The sequence below is a fragment of the Lithobates pipiens genome, unplaced genomic scaffold (genome assembly GCF_037356315.1).
Source record: "Lithobates pipiens isolate NorthernLeopardFrog02 unplaced genomic scaffold, aLitPip1_a1.2 Scaffold_19, whole genome shotgun sequence".
Taxonomy (NCBI): Eukaryota; Metazoa; Chordata; class Amphibia; order Anura; family Ranidae; genus Lithobates; species Lithobates pipiens.
Window position 1 is genome coordinate 294369101 of NW_027507764.1, and position 16783 is coordinate 294385883.

General features: G+C 41.3%; 1 long non-coding RNA gene across 1 annotated transcript; it reads right to left on the reverse strand.

Moving 5' to 3' along the window:
- Positions 1-7225: 7225 nt before the first annotated feature.
- LOC143996753 (uncharacterized) lies at positions 7226-15372 on the reverse strand. Its single transcript, XR_013277593.1, has 2 exons — positions 14395-15372; positions 7226-10784 (listed from the first exon to the last, which is right to left on the reverse strand). It is a non-coding gene; the product is annotated as an uncharacterized LOC143996753 (long non-coding RNA).
- Between the last annotated feature and the right edge of the window lie 1411 nt (positions 15373-16783).

Consider the following 16783-nt stretch of genomic DNA (forward strand, 5'->3'; position numbering starts at 1 on the left):
CTGAGTGCAGTACAGTCTGCTGTTCTGTAAGGACCGCTATCGGTCCACAATACATAGGGTTGACGTGCACTACTGCTGACCGCTGCCCTATACTGCAGCAGTCCTTCATTGGTATAGGGACTGACGTACAGTCTGCTAATCACTAACACACAACCTGCTTGGTCCACAAAAGTTCTTATAAGGACTGGTAACTTGGTATAGGGTGCTACGGTACATAGGCCTGAGTGCGTTACAGTCTGCTGTTCTGTAAGGACCGCTATCGGTCCACAATACATAGGGTTGCCGTGCACTACTGCTGACCGCTGCCCTATACTGCAGCAGTCCTTCATTGGTATAGGGACTGACGTACAGTCTGCTAATCACTAACACACAACCTGCTTGGTCCACAAAAGTTCTTATAAGGACTGGTAACTTGGTATAGGGTGCTACGGTACATAGGCCTGAGTGCGTTACAGTCTGCTGTTCTGTAAGGACCGCTATCGGTCCACAATACATAGGGTTGCCGTGCACTACTGCTGACCGCTGCCCTATACTGCAGCAGTCCTTCAGCGGTATAGGGACTGACGCACAGTCTGCTAAACACTAACACACAACCTGCTTGGTCCACAAAAGTTCTTATAAGGACTGGTAACTTGGTATAGGGTGCTACGGTACATAGGCCTGAGTGCAGTACAGTCTGCTGTTCTGTAAGGACCGCTATCGGTCCACAATACATAGGGTTGCCGTGCACTACTGCTGACCGCTGCCCTATACTGCAGCAGTCCTTCATTGGTATAGGGACTGACGTACAGTCTGCTAATCACTAACACACAACCTGCTTGGTCCACAAAAGTTCTTATAAGGACTGGTAACTTGGTATAGGGTGCTACGGTACATAGGCCTGAGTGCGTTACAGTCTGCTGTTCTGTAAGGACCGCTATCGGTCCACAATACATAGGGTTGCCGTGCACTACTGCTGACCGCTGCCCTATACTGCAGCAGTCCTTCATTGGTATAGGGACTGACGTACAGTCTGCTAATCACTAACACACAACCTGCTTGGTCCACAAAAGTTTTTATAAGGACTGGTAACTTGGTATAGGGTGCTACGGTACATAGGCCTGAGTGCAGTACAGTCTGCTGTTCTGTAAGGACCGCTATCGGTCCACAATACATAGGGTTGACGTGCACTACTGCTGACCGCTGCCCTATACTGCAGCAGTCCTTCATTGGTATAGGGACTGACGTACAGTCTGCTAATCACTAACACACAACCTGCTTGGTCCACAAAAGTTCTTATAAGGACTGGTAACTTGGTATAGGGTGCTACGGTACATAGGCCTGAGTGCGTTACAGTCTGCTGTTCTGTAAGGACCGCTATCGGTCCACAATACATAGGGTTGCCGTGCACTACTGCTGACCGCTGCCCTATACTGCAGCAGTCCTTCATTGGTATAGGGACTGACGTACAGTCTGCTAATCACTAACACACAACCTGCTTGGTCCACAAAAGTTTTTATAAGGACTGGTAACTTGGTATAGGGTGCTACGGTACATAGGCTTGAGTGCGGTACAGTCTGCTGTTCTGTAAGGACCGCTATCGGTCCACAATAGATAGGGTTGACGTGCACCACTGCTGACCGCTGCCCTATACTGCAGCAGTCCTTCAGCGGTATAGGGACTGACGTACAGTCTGCTAAACACTAATACACAACCTGCTTGGTCCACAAAAGTTCTTATAAGGACTGGTAACTTGGTATAGGGTGCTACGGTACATAGGCTTGAGTGCGGTACAGTCTGCTGTTCTGTAAGGACCGCTATAGGTCCACAATAGATAGGGTTGACGTGCACCACTGCTGACCGCTGCCCTATACTGCAGCAGTCCTTCAGCGGTATAGGGACTGACGTACAGTCTGCTAATCACTAACACACAACCTGCTTGGTCCACAAAAGTTTTTATAAGGACTGGTAACTTGGTATAGGGTGCTACGGTACATAGGCTTGAGTGCGGTACAGTCTGCTGTTCTGTAAGGACCGCTATCGGTCCACAATAGATAGGGTTGACGTGCACCACTGCTGACCGCTGCCCTATACTGCAGCAGTCCTTCAGCGGTATAGGGACTGACGTACAGTCTGCTAAACACTAATACACAACCTGCTTGGTCCACAAAAGTTCTTATAAGGACTGGTAACTTGGTATAGGGTGCTACGGTACATAGGCTTGAGTGCGGTACAGTCTGCTGTTCTGTAAGGACCGCTATAGGTCCACAATAGATAGGGTTGACGTGCACCACTGCTGACCGCTGCCCTATACTGCAGCAGTCCTTCAGCGGTATAGGGACTGACGTACAGTCTGCTAAACACTAATACACAACCTGCTTGGTCCACAAAAGTTCTTATAAGGACTGGTAACTTGGTATAGGGTGCTACGGTACATAGGCTTGAGTGCGGTACAGTCTGCTGTTCTGTAAGGACCGCTATAGGTCCACAATAGATAGGGTTGACGTGCACCACTGCTGACCGCTCACCTATACTGCAGCAGTCCTTCAGCGGTATAGGGACTAAGAGTTTTGTCACAGGGTCATTTAAAAAATGACATGCAGAGGAAGAGGCAGGCCCTTCCGCAGGGGTGGTAGGGGTAGGGCAGGAGCAACAGGCTTGAGCCAAAGTGGGAAGTTGCAGAAGGTGCGTTCAATTACTTTAAAGGATGCACCAGACTTGGTTGAGTGGCTCGCTCAGCCTTACTCTTCTGCACCCTCCTCATCCTCTCGATCTGCACCCTCTTCTTCACTCTCTGCTATGTGCACCCCCAAAGACACTACCACCAACAACACGACCACCACCACCACCACCACATACCTTCCGCTTGAGTCACTGGAATTATTTTCCGATCCATATCAAGAGGACATTTCTGATGCGCAGCCACTCTTGGTATTGGATCAGGAAGAGGAGGTAGCAACAAGCGCTACTCAGCAGTCTGACGCCAGTACCCAGATCAGCCCAAGGAGGAGGTTGGTCCCCGGTGTTGCTGCCTACTCTACTTATAGCGGTGGGGAAGGTGACGTTGATGATGACGTGTCTAGTGATGTCACGTGGGTGCCCACAAGAGAGGAAGAGGAGGGGAGTTCAGAGGGAGATATGGACCAGCAGATAGGGAGGAGAAGCAGCAATGACTTACATTGCACAGCAGGGACAAAGCAGACTGCAAATGTATCAGGAGCGAGTCATCGACCATGTACGGTCACATCTGGCGCTCCCAGGACACCGGCACATGGCTCCGCAGTGTGGGCTTTTTTTAACGTGTCCGCTGCTGACAATAGCGTTGCCATCTGCAATCTTTGCAGTCAACGCGTTAGTCGCGGTAAGCCCAATACTCACCTAGGGACGACCGCCTTAAGAAGGCACATGAGCAGCCATCACCGAGCCCAGTGGGAGCAACGGAACACACAAAGCCACACTGCAGGCTCTCACCGTCCAGCCTCGTCTTCTACTTCTCCTTCTCCTCTCTCCTCACAATTGTCCTCCACTCCACCTTCCATCACGCCAAGCTCACATTTTTCTGCAAAAAGGCAGGCTTCCGTGGGCCTAATGTTTGAGCGTAAAAAAATGATGACGCCGGATAACCCTCTTGCCCAACGGTTGGCGGCTGGCTTGTCAGAACTCATAGCCCGCCAACTACTGCCATATAAACTGGTGGACTCGGAGGCCTTTCGCAAATTTGTGGCCATTGGAACACCACAATGGAAGGTCCCAGGAAGGAAGTATTTCTCAGAGAAGGGCATCCCAGAGCTATATGGCCATGTTCAGCGGCAAGTGAATGTATCTCTGGCACACAGTGTCGGTGCCAAGATACATCTGACCACAGACACGTGGTCTAGCAAACACGGGCAGGGAAGGTATATCAGTTTTACTGCCCACTGGGTGAACCTTCTGACGGCCGTCAAGCATGTAACCCGTGGCACCCGTGTAGATTTGGTTTTACCGCCACGGATTGCATGCAGGCCTGACTCTTCTTCTCCTCCTCCTACTCCATCCTCCTCCCTCTCCTCCTCAGCTGCCTCCTCCTTTTCCGCTGCTAGCGTCTCTTCCACTGCACCGCCCAAGCTCCCCAGAACCTATTCCACATGCCAGGTGAGACGTTGCCATGCCGTGCTGCGTCTGTTGTGCCTGGAAGCAAAGAGCCACACTGGCCCGGCACTCCTTTCAGCTTTGCGTTCACAGGCAGATGAGTGGCTAACACCGCTCAATTTGACAGTTGGTAAAGTGGTGTGTGACAACGGTGCCAATCTGCTTAGCGCATTGAAACAGGGCAAAATCACGCACGTGCCGTGCATGGCACACGTCTTAAACTTGGTCGTGCAGCGATTCCTTGTCAAATACCCTGGGGTCCAGGACATCTTGCGGCAGGCAAGGAAAATCTCGGCCCATTTCAGAAGATCTTACACGGCCATGGCTCGCCTTGCTGACATTCAGCGGCGACACCATCTGCCGGTCAGACGTCTTATTTGCGATTGCCCGACGCGATGGAACTCAACCTTCTATATGCTTGATAGGCTGCTCCAGCAGAAACGTGCAGTTAACGTCTACCTGTATGAACTCTGCGAAAGAAACGGTTCTGGGGAGCTGGGTTTTTTTTCACCGCGCCAGTGGCTGCTCATGCGCGACACATGCAGACTTCTGCGGCCATTTGAGGAGATCACCAAACTGGTCAGTCGCAGCCATGGCGCCATCAGTGACATGGTACCTTATGCCTTCTTTCTGGAGCGTGCATTGCGTCGTGTCATTGATCAGGCTGTGGAGGAGCAGGAGCGGGAAGATGAGGAAGTCGCAATGCTGGATGAATTCCCAGGGGGGGCTACTCTATCTGAGACAAGTCAACAACAGGAGTCTGATGAGGAGTCAGAGGAGGATGGTGCCGGTGCGGATGAGCAGGAGCAAGAAGAGCATGCTTTAAACCTTTCTGGGATCCCTGTTGTGCGAGGATGGGGAGAGGAGAATGAAGAGGACGACATTATCCTGGATGATGAGCAGGAGCCAGGCCACCACACCGCTTCCACTTTAGTGCAAATGGGGGCCTTCATGCTCCAGTGTTTTAATAGGGACCCCCGTATAAAAAGCATGAGGGTCAAGGACCAGTACTGGGTGGCAACGTACTTAGACCCCCGGTACAAACACAAAATGGCGGAAATGTTACCGCCGTCGCAGAGGGCTGTCAGAATGCAGCACTTCCAGGCCTTGCTTCGAGAAATGCTGCATTCTGCTTTTGCGTGCGCTGGCAGAGGAGCAATTCCCACTCCCAGAGAAGGATTTGCGGGTACCAATCCAACAGCGCCTGCAAGAAGAGGCCGGTTTGAAGATGTGTTGGTGACTTCGGATATGAGGTCATTCTTTCAGCCGACCCATCGACAGGTGTCATCCGGATCCAGCATCAGGGAACGCCTAGACCGTCAGGTGTCCGACTACATTGGGTTAACGGCCGATGTGGACGCTCTGAGGAGTGATGAACCCCTAGACTACTGGGTGGGCAGGCTTGACCTCTGGCCAGAGCTTGCCCAATTTGCAATCGAACTGTTGGCTTGCCCCTCATCCAGTGTCCTGTCCGAAAGGACGTTCAGCGCAGCAGGGGGGATTGTGACCGATAAGCGTACTCGCCTAGCTCACCACAGTGTTAACTACCTCACATTTCTAAAAATGAATGAGGCATGGATCTCGGAGGAATTCAACACATGTGATCAGTAGACCATGTATATGTCTATAAACAATTTTTGGAATCAAGCACACAGACCTTCTTAATTCATTTGGCTCACTTCCCTGACCCAAAAAAGCACACCGTACTATATGCCCCTACCCTCCTCTTTGAAGAGGTTGAGCGGTGTCATATTTCTACTGGGGCTGCTTATTATGAGGGGTTCCCACCATCCCTGTGCTGTGCTGACTTCCTCCTGGGTGTTCTTATTATGAGGGGCTCCCACCATCCCTGTGCTGTGCTGACTTCCTCCTGGGGGTTCTTATTATGAGGGGATCACACCATCCCTGTGCTGTGCTGACTTCCTCCTGGGGCTGCTTACGGTGCTGCTGTCAGCGCTGTATGTCACGGAGCTGCTGTCAGCGCTGTATGTCACGGAGCTGCTGTCAGCGCTGTATGTCACGGAGCTGCTGTCAGCGCTGTATGTCACGGAGCTGCTGTCAGCGCTGTATGTCACGGAGCTGCTGTCAGCGCTGTATGTCACGGAGCTGCTGTCAGCGCTGTATGTCACGGAGCTGCTGTCAGCGCTGTATGTCACGGTGCTGCTGTCAGCGCTGTATGTCACGGAGCTGCTGTCAGCGCTGTATGTCACGGAGCTGCTGTCAGTGCTGTATGTCACGGAGCTGCTGTCAGCGCTGTATGTCACGGAGCTGCTGTCAGCGCTGTATGTCACGGAGCTGCTGTCAGCGCTGTATGTCACGGTGCTGCTGTCAGCGCTGTATGTCACGGAGCTGCTGTCAGCGCTGTATGTCACGGAGCTGCTGTCAGTGCTGTATGTCACGGAGCTGCTGTCAGCGCTGTATGTCACGGAGCTGCTGTCAGCGCTGTATGTCACGGAGCTGCTGTCAGCGCTGTATGTCACGGTGCTGCTGTCAGCGCTGTATGTCACGGAGCTGCTGTCAGCGCTGTATGTCACGGAGCTGCTGTCAGCGCTGTATGTCACGGAGCTGCTGTCAGCGCTGTATGTCACGGAGCTGCTGTCAGCGCTGTATGTCACGGAGCTGCTGTCAGCGCTGTATGTCACGGTGCTGATGTCAGTGCTCTGTATTACGGTGCTGCTGTCAGTGCTCTGTATCTCCTGCACCCTCTTGTTTGCCTACCCTGGTCCCTGACCTTCCCTCTCCTCCATTGCCTTCATTAGCTCCATAGTCCTGAATTGTCAGAACAATTTCCCAAATAAAAAAAAAATGCTTGTAGTTATCGATCCCAAATTCACCTCATACATGTATTATGCTATTGTCCAGGTGGTGGGACTACGTGCTACCCCCTAATAATTACCCCGTGGCCGCAAATTCGACCTAAAGGTTTGCGAAATTCGCCTCCCATTGAAGTCAATGGAGCCCGCGGCGAACGGTCGTTTTCGCGAACGTTTGTGCCCGTTCGCGTTTCGCGTTCGCGAAACGTCCCGTCGGAAGTTCGTCCATCACTAATTTCAAAGTCTTATGTTGAAATCAATCAATTCTTGTGAGACGAATTTCCTTAATTAGATCTGAGTCAGCGTAATTCAAAAATGTGTATTTATTTGTACACATTTAAATACAAAAGGATGCTTACAAAAATAGTACAATGTTAATCATTTGTATCTTAAAAATAAGGTTATTTCAAACCTAAAATGGCAGAATAGCCCTTTGTATGCTGACAGCCTGTGTGCAAGACATGTGTCCTTCTGTGTGTAAAATTCAAGAGCAGCCCCCCTCCTCCCATCACTCATTATATTACCCAGGCTCTAATCTCCCGCCCGAAAGATAACTCCTCCTCCACAGAGGTGGGGGCTAAGGGTGGTTGTTATAGAGCTAACATGTGTTACTACTTAAAATGCAATTCTAGCTTCTAATGAACTGGCAGGAAATAGATATGAGAGGGGGTTTCTGTCTAATACAAATATGGTCTCTTCTTACATATGAAAGACCTTCTAAAAACATATATATATTGAACTAGATAAGTTTACATAAACAATATCACTTTACATAGCCCTTGAAAGTATATATAAAATATACAATATTCATCAAAATCCTGACAGGTTTTAAATATTTACTTTTCCAGCTATGCAAGCCATAACACAGAATTAATTGACTCAAAGGTTTTTCCATTCACACAGTATGAAAGTATGGGAATATTATTATCCTGAATAAAGTATAATAAAGCCAATTAAAATTTAGATATTAAGAATATAACATTCCCCTCTGAAATATGAATACTAATCATATTTTTCAGATTAAAAATTCATCCATCATCATTCATGTCACATTCAAACAAACTTTGATTCAATAATTCCAAATGTTTTGTCATGCAAAACTGAATTCATACCTTCAAAACCCAATTTTCCTCTTTAATTTACTTTGTAACAAATCATCTCCTTTCTTAATATCACTTCTAATTCGATTATATAATTTTTTCATTCTAAACATTAAACATAACTGGAATATAAGGAATAACATGATAATAATAAAAATAATTACAATAGGATGTGATAAAATATTTCCTGCTGCTGAAGTTATCGAAGTTTTTCCCCACATGGATACACTATTACTAAATCTTTTCCACCAATTACTTCCTGAAAATTCTGACCATTGATGTGATATTTCTTGCAAATTACCTTGTTCATGTTTAAACAATACTTCTGCATTCTGCAATTCCTTAGCCAAAGCTATTAATAAACCTTGATCCTTTTGAATTATATTTGCCCATTTTTCCCATGGAAATTCATCTATTTGGGAAATATTATACTGTGTAGGTAGAGCGCTAATATTTTTCATAAACATATTTGTTAAATTTGTTCTCAACCCATCAATACTTATTGCAACAATATCTCCTTCTATACAATACAACCCTTGATTTAGGTTTTCTGTATTTGTACAAGAAGAGAAAAAAGTTTTAACCCTTTCTGTATCTGACATAATTTGAAAACAAACCTTCTTTTTATCTACACGAGTAACTAATTCAGAATTAATTTTATTTTCAATTCTTGCTGAACATAATGTATGATTATGATAACAAGAATGAAATATGCTTTTATCTTGATTAGGTAAACATATAATTTTAGACTGGAATTGTAAACATGATGACAAATCCAATTGTTCTAATTCAGAATTTTCATTGTTAAATACAAAATCTGTATACTGTAATTTATAGTATAATAATTGTGTATTACTGACAGGTAATCCCAAAACAGTGATTGGAACCAAAATTTGTTCTTTTCCGGCTATTGGAATCATAGAAGAACTATAACATATGTCCTGCTTGCATCCTATCCATTTATTTACCCATAAATCTGTATGATTTATCGCATATAAATATTCTTTGGGCAAATACTGTAAAATGCCAAGAGGAGTTATTCCACTCTGAAATGCTTGCGCAATTATTTTAAAATTAGTGGAATATTCCGTTTGAATTTCTAAACATGCTCTGGCTATATGAGAATGTTGTTCACTTCTCATCAGATCAAGAGTAATATTTTGAAGATGTAAAATAGATGGACCCATTATATTAGCAGTTTTAATTACCATATTTTCTAAAATCTGATTTAAATGTCTTTGTATTTTAAAACCATTACTTCCCACTAAACCAGCGGTTTCTAGATCAGACTTTAAAGTACTAATATCCATACTATTTGTTATACTCCCGATTGTGCCAATCCCTCCTAAAATACCTTCAACAATACCACGCTTATTCCTGTTATAATTTCTATTATTAATTCCAAACCATCTCTCAATACCCAATTCCATATTAACCAGATGTCCTTGACATTGTGGAAACCTTGTAGAAATTTTCCATTCTGAAACATTAAAGTTCCACAAAACAATGACAAACTTTCCCTCTCTCAAAAGAGTTCTGGATTGGAAATGGTTAATCTGAAAAGGGCTTGCAGAGAAACTTTTCTTATTGACACATGGAGTTTTCCTTGGAGACATAACAACAACACTTGCCTTTGCACATTTCACCGGATAATTTTCTATTGATATGCAACATTCATATATACCAGTATCATTCAAAGATACTCTCATTTGTTGATAAACAAATGTATTATTGATCCAATTCACACTACCAAAAATTCCTTTATGAATTATGATAGTTGAACTATAAAGAAAACTACCCAAAAACTCACCATTCCTTTTCCAAGTCAACAATGAATTTTGAGGTAAAGATATTTTTGTATCACATATCAAATGCAAATTATCTTTATCTTCCATAATTTTCAAAGATTGTGGGAAAATATTAATTTCTGGAACAATCTTATCAACTATAAAGATATCGATTTTGACCCTTATTTCAGTAAATTTTCTTATAACTTTAAAATCCCATGTTCTTACAACATCTCCTTTTTCATCTCCAATGATGTTTAAATATTTTGGATTTAATATCTTTACAAAACTTTGAAAAAGATAATAAAATTGATCAAAGGAATAAAGTATTTTCCCAGATCTTGTCATAATATTAGTAACATCTCCAGACCAAATTGTTGACTCATTACCCTTTAAAAATATAGACCAGAAACTCCTCAACAATATGTTACACTCAAAAGTTCCGGTTTTGTTATTTAGTCTATAAGATCCCTGCATTTTAACAAACTTTGTTTTGGATTCTATTTTAACTTTGATGTCAATATCATTGCTGTGAATGAAATACAATTGTAAACAACAACGATATCCATCACCAATACATAAAAATCCATACAAATCTTCTGCTGTATTAATATCAACATCTCTAAAATTATGATTTTTATCATATGCACTAATATCAATAACTCTATCATTTTTGTCCTTTGTAATGATATCAATGTTCTTATTTTTCAGTTCATCTGCATTGATATCAATGTCTACATCTCTCTTATTTCTGAATAACATATGATCTTTGTTGTGTAATTCTTCATTCCTGTTAGTCTTTATATAACTTGAGCAGTTCTTGATATATCTTATCACAAATAAAATTGTCACTAGGGAAAAGATGCATCCTGTAGTGATGATACACTTTCTCTCTTTAAAACTTTTCATTTGTTGTGCTGACATCTTTTTCTTTTGGAATACGCACTTTCTTCAGGTTTGATTTTTATTTTTAATTCCTGAAAAAATAAAAGCAGCATCATTATCTTGGAATATAAAATTTGTTATACCCACATTTTTCTTTCTGCATACTTGTTTCACTGAACTAAGAAAGTATTTGTACCCCTTGAACATCCCAAAATGTCCATAGACTTTCCCAATTACTTTTCCATGTTTCAACTCCTGAAACTCTGTGACGTGTCACCATCTCTTTTATCTTTTCTTGTCTTAGACTTGTGTCAACAATATCTAATTTTATCTTAGATAAACCTTTCTGTTCCTGGTCTACTTAATAGACCGCTTATCTTATATAAAAGATAATTTTGTTTTAACAACAAAATAACAAAATGTTACAAAAAACAATATCAATTGTAAAATATCAAAAAATAGATTATTCTTACAATGAAGATTAAATCCGATATGTGCGTGGATTTAATAACAATCCTTCATGATATATAAATATATGTCTTATGTGTACTGGAATGAAACTTCCACTGGAATGTGTGTACTCCAGTAATTGACTGTCTCCTCTCTTGTTACAAAATTCTACTCCTAAACACCAACTCCCACCTTTTTTCTTTTTAAGACTAGCTTAAAAGTTCCGCTGGGCTATATCGTTCCACAGAATGAGTATTTTCCCTCCCACCTTTCTAAAACAATGGGTGTCTCATTCTAAATTCCTAAGGGTTGCTATGAATAACCCTTTGTAAAAAAACATTTTAAATATACACAAACCTTTTTACCTTATCAATATATATATACAAATTATTTCTTATTCTCTTAATCAAGAAACATTGTAATATAAAAACTTATATTTTTAACTAACAAAGACACTTTTTATCATGAATTAACTTTCTTTTTCAAACTTAGAAATATGAGGAGGAACCATTTTGTATACATTTTCTTCAACCAATTATGACACGAGGCAATACAAACGCCATTTTACTTTTTCTTTTAAACTCAAAAGGAGAATACTTTGTAGCATCAGAAATTGTGCTTCTTACATCCATTAAAAATAACTGGAACAACATCAACCCAAATATTTCCTTTGTCCAACAACCTTTATCAATCCTAGATTTAATTATCCGATACATCCTCACAATAATACCTACAAACTGTGAATGTTATCATACATGAAATCTCTGTTCTATTCTCTGATATTACACATCCTCTGTCACAACTGAAGTTTGCTGATATATCCCAAACTAGAAAAACATGATTATTCAACCTCTAAACAATAGTTAAAGCATCATCATTAGTGAATCCCACCTGAAGGTGTTGTGATTTATATAAAAACACGAAAATCCTTTTTTGTCATGACACAAACTTATGGTCTAATGACCCAAATAATAACTCTGTGGCACCCTATGAGGATAAAAAAGATTGTGACCTTTTTTCCCTCTGAAATTAAAGGAATCTGTGTGTCCATTTTTTTCACAACATTAATAGATACCATTCCAGGTTGAATTACTAACTCTCCATGCAAAAGCTGCTTCCTTTGCCAATGAATTCTGCTGTTCTGTTACCTACAGATAACTCACTATCTTTTTATGTGATGGAATTTTTACAATAGCATATGCAAGAGGATTACTCTCTGCAAGGTCAAAAACTACTTCTAATATCTCTTTCTGCACAAGAGTCTTATTGGATGAATCCACAAAACCTCTACATAGATAACGTACAACATATGAACTATCACTATAAATCACTAATGAACCTTACTTCTCTTCCTTGTCAATACTATCTCAATATCTTTAAACAAACCTGTATCCATTTTGGTCTGACTCCAAAGACTTTTATGTGCTCTAACTGATTGTTCCAATTCGAGATTGGTTCCTGTGTGTGGCCAATTAAAATCTGAAGACATGTCAGCGACTGCTGTACAAATACTTCCAACGTTACTGTACTTTGAGGAATCTATTAACATAGATTTGGGACTAGATGAATCTTTCCATATAGTAGAATTACTTAAATCAATAATCCAATCTAATTTACTAATCACATCCATGCCTAAAATATTCTCTGTATTTTGGCAACACCATATGTCTATATTTGTTTTTAAAATTCCGGGAATTTCGAGAATCACATCAGAAACTTTAACTGCAACTGTATTTTCTTTTCCATTGAAATCAATTAAATTATATTTTGGAAAATCAATATTCACAGATAATTTGTTTTTAGTTAAACTGAGTTCAGATCCTAAATCTATTAACCATTTAGTATTCTTACCATTTAATAAACCATGTAACCATGGCCTTCCACTTTCATCTATTAAAAGTGAAGTCACATATTTTAATGTTGGAGGTGACTCAGAACCTTTTTCCCTAAATCCTGATAACATTTCCTGTCTGTTCTGAAGCTTTAGCTCCGCCTATGGCATGTATCGCATCATCTCTGTCTCTCTGAGTACCATGCTGACTGAATACAACCCTTTCAATGTTCAGCTTGAACAAAACAAAAATAAAACTTAATACTCATGACAATGACACATTGATAAAAAATAATAATCCAATAGATTATCCTTGAAAATATTAAAATTATATCAAAGTCCTCAATAATATTCCAAACGTCAAAACCAAATCTTTTTAAACTCAAATCAATCCTTATTCATAGCCATTAAACGTCAACCAGAAAATTCTTACCATATCTGCAGTTAATTTAAGGACTGCTGACTGTTTTCAGAGTGTTATATGCTACATAATTAAACCTTTCCTGTCTTAATGGACTATTTTCAGTTTGCAATCTTTGTCTTTGGTTCTTAGAAGAAAAATGAATTTGCTTATTATGACCTCTATACCTCAGATTACTGTGCCAACGTACAGAATAAACTTCTTGACGCCTGGGCAAAATTTTCGGATAATACAACCTCTTTTGTGTATTATTATTATTCAACTTTTTATAGACTTTCCTCTGAGCATATGGCGATGAAAATCTACATTTCTGCTTAATATCAGTATTATTGAAGTCAACTGACTTCCCACTCTCATTGTCTGAGGAAATATTAACATTTGACTCTTTACAGGATATGACGTTCACATCTGCCTTTGTAACATGTTCACCATCCTCCATCCTTGAGCACTGAACATGTGCAAAAACCTCAGCTTGCAGTAATTGGGTCTTAAGTATATTTAGAATATTTTCATGTTCAAATTTTTCCTGGGTCAAGAAAACAATTTGATTTTCATTTTCTTTCAGAGATTGCAATAATGCATCAATTCTATGTTCCAATTCAATTTTTTCAGTCAATAATTGTTCAGTATATTTCTTCTCCTGCTCTGCTGCAATTTCTATTGCATTCTCTAAATTTTCAATATATGTACAAAAAGTCTCACAACTTGAACAACTAGATTCAAAAAGTACATTTTCAGTTATACTTTGACTTTGTTTTCCTGGCATATCAAACACCATATCATTATAACTTTTAACAAGTTTCATTATATTACGTACTTTTTTCTTTGTTTTAACTAATGAGAATCTATCCTTCTCAATGTCAGCATTTGCCTGAAAGCATTGATCATACATTAATTTCCATAAAACAACATCAGAGACCTGTTTCGATAAACCTTTAAATTCTAATGTACTTTCATCAGCTAAAACAGCTACAAATTCCATAATTACGTTTCTACTCACCAAATAAAAAACTCGTCAGTTTTTTCCGCTGGAAATTCTCCGGTCTTTCACAATCAATCGATCGATTTTTCTTCTAGGTTCTTTTTCAATCTTTGCGAAGTTTAATCTCTGTTCATCAATTCATTCCCCTCTGATCAAAGGATGAAGTTTAGAAAAAAAAAACTTCCGACTTATGATTGAACTGGTTGTAGCTCGCCAATTGTTATATATGAAATATGAAATATTATGAAATAATGATATTTCAAAGTCTTATGTTGAAATCAATCAATTCTTGTGAGACGAATTTCCTTAATTAGATCTGAGTCAGCGTAATTCAAAAATGTGTATTTATTTGTACACATTTAAATACAAAAGGATGCTTACAAAAATAGTACAATGTTAATCATTTGTATCTTAAAAATAAGGTTATTTCAAACCTAAAATGGCAGAATAGCCCTTTGTATGCTGACAGCCTGTGTGCAAGACATGTGTCCTTCTGTGTGTAAAATTCAAGAGCAGCCCCCCTCCTCCCATCACTCATTATATTACCCAGGCTCTAATCTCCCGCCCGAAAGATAACTCCTCCTCCACAGAGGTGGGGGCTAAGGGTGGTTGTTATAGAGCTAACATGTGTTACTACTTAAAATGCAATTCTAGCTTCTAATGAACTGGCAGGAAATAGATATGAGAGGGGGTTTCTGTCTAATACAAATATGGTCTCTTCTTACATATGAAAGACCTTCTAAAAACATATATATATTGAACTAGATAAGTTTACATAAACAATATCACTTTACATAGCCCTTGAAAGTATATATAAAATATACAATATTCATCAAAATCCTGACAGGTTTTAAATATTTACTTTTCCAGCTATGCAAGCCATAACACAGAATTAATTGACTCAAAGGTTTTTCCATTCACACAGTATGAAAGTATGGGAATATTATTATCCTGAATAAAGTATAATAAAGCCAATTAAAATTTAGATATTAAGAATATAACAGGTCCACAAAGGTCCTTTTAAGGACTGGTATAGGTGTACACGTATAATATACTTTCTTTTCTGGTGTAGTGTCAGTGCTCTCTATCTCGGTGCTGGTGTCAGTACTCTCTATCTCGGTGCTGGTGTCAGTGCTCTCTATCACGGTGCTGGTGTCAGTGCTCTCTATCACAGTCCTGGTGTGGTGTCAGTGCTCTCTATCTCGTGCTGGTGTCAGTGCTCTCTATCACAGTGCTGGTGTGGTATCAGGGCTCTCTATCACAGTGCTGGTGTGGTCTCAGTGCTCTCTATCATGGTGCTGGTGTCAGTGCCCTCTATCATGGTGCTGGTGTCAGTGCTCTCGATCACGGTGCTGGTGTGGTGTCAGGGCTCTCTATCACAGTGATGGTGTGGTCTCAGTGCTCTCTATCATGGTGCTGGTGTCAGTGCTCTCTATTATGGTGCTGGTGTCAGTGCTCTCTATCACGGTGCTGGTGTGGTCCCAGTGCTCTCTATCATGGTGCTGGTGTGGTGTCAGTGATCTCTATCTCAGTGCTGGTGTGGTCTCAGTGCTCTCTATCACGGTGCTGGTGTCAATGTTCTCTATCACGGTGCTGGTGTCAGTGCTCTCTATCACGGTGCTGGTGTGGTGTCAGTGCTCTCTATCACGGTGCTGGTGTCAGTTCTCTCTAGCACAGTGCTGGTGTGGTGTCAGTGCTCTCTATCACGGTGCTGGTGTGGTCTCAGTGCTCTCTATCATGGTGCTGGTGTCAGTGCTCTCTATCACGGTGCTGCTGTGGTGTCAGTGATCTCTATCTCAGTGCTGGTGCGGTCTCAGTGCTCTCTATCACGGTGCTGGTGTCAATGCTCTCTATCATGGTGCTGGTGTCAGTGCTCTCTATCACGGTGCTGGTGTCAGTGCTCTCTATCACTATGCTGGTGTGGTGTCAGTGCTCTCTATCATGGTGCTGGTGTCAGTGCGCTCTATCACGGTGTTGGTGTGGTGTCAGTGCTCTCTATCTCAGTGCTGGTGTGGTCTCAGTGCTCTCTATCGCGGCGCTGGCGTCAATGCTCTCTATCACAGTGCTGGTGTCAATGCTCTCTATCATGGTGCTGGTGTGAGTGCTCTCTATCATGGTGCTGGTGTGGTGTCAGTGCTCTCTATCTCACTAAAGATATGTTGGTATTGCGCTGTCCCTATAATAAATAACCCTCCGAGGGTGATAAGTATAATGCCTAGTTATATAAATCAATAGTGTAATATAAAAATATATATCTATAAATGTCTACTGAATGGTATCAAAAAGTGCAAAGTGCTACATTAAATAAAATAAAATAAACACGCCACAGAGGTGATAGAATCCAAATAAATGAAAATCAAGTGAACAAAGGTAAGTAACTAAAACAGTCTCTTAAAAGATTTGATAA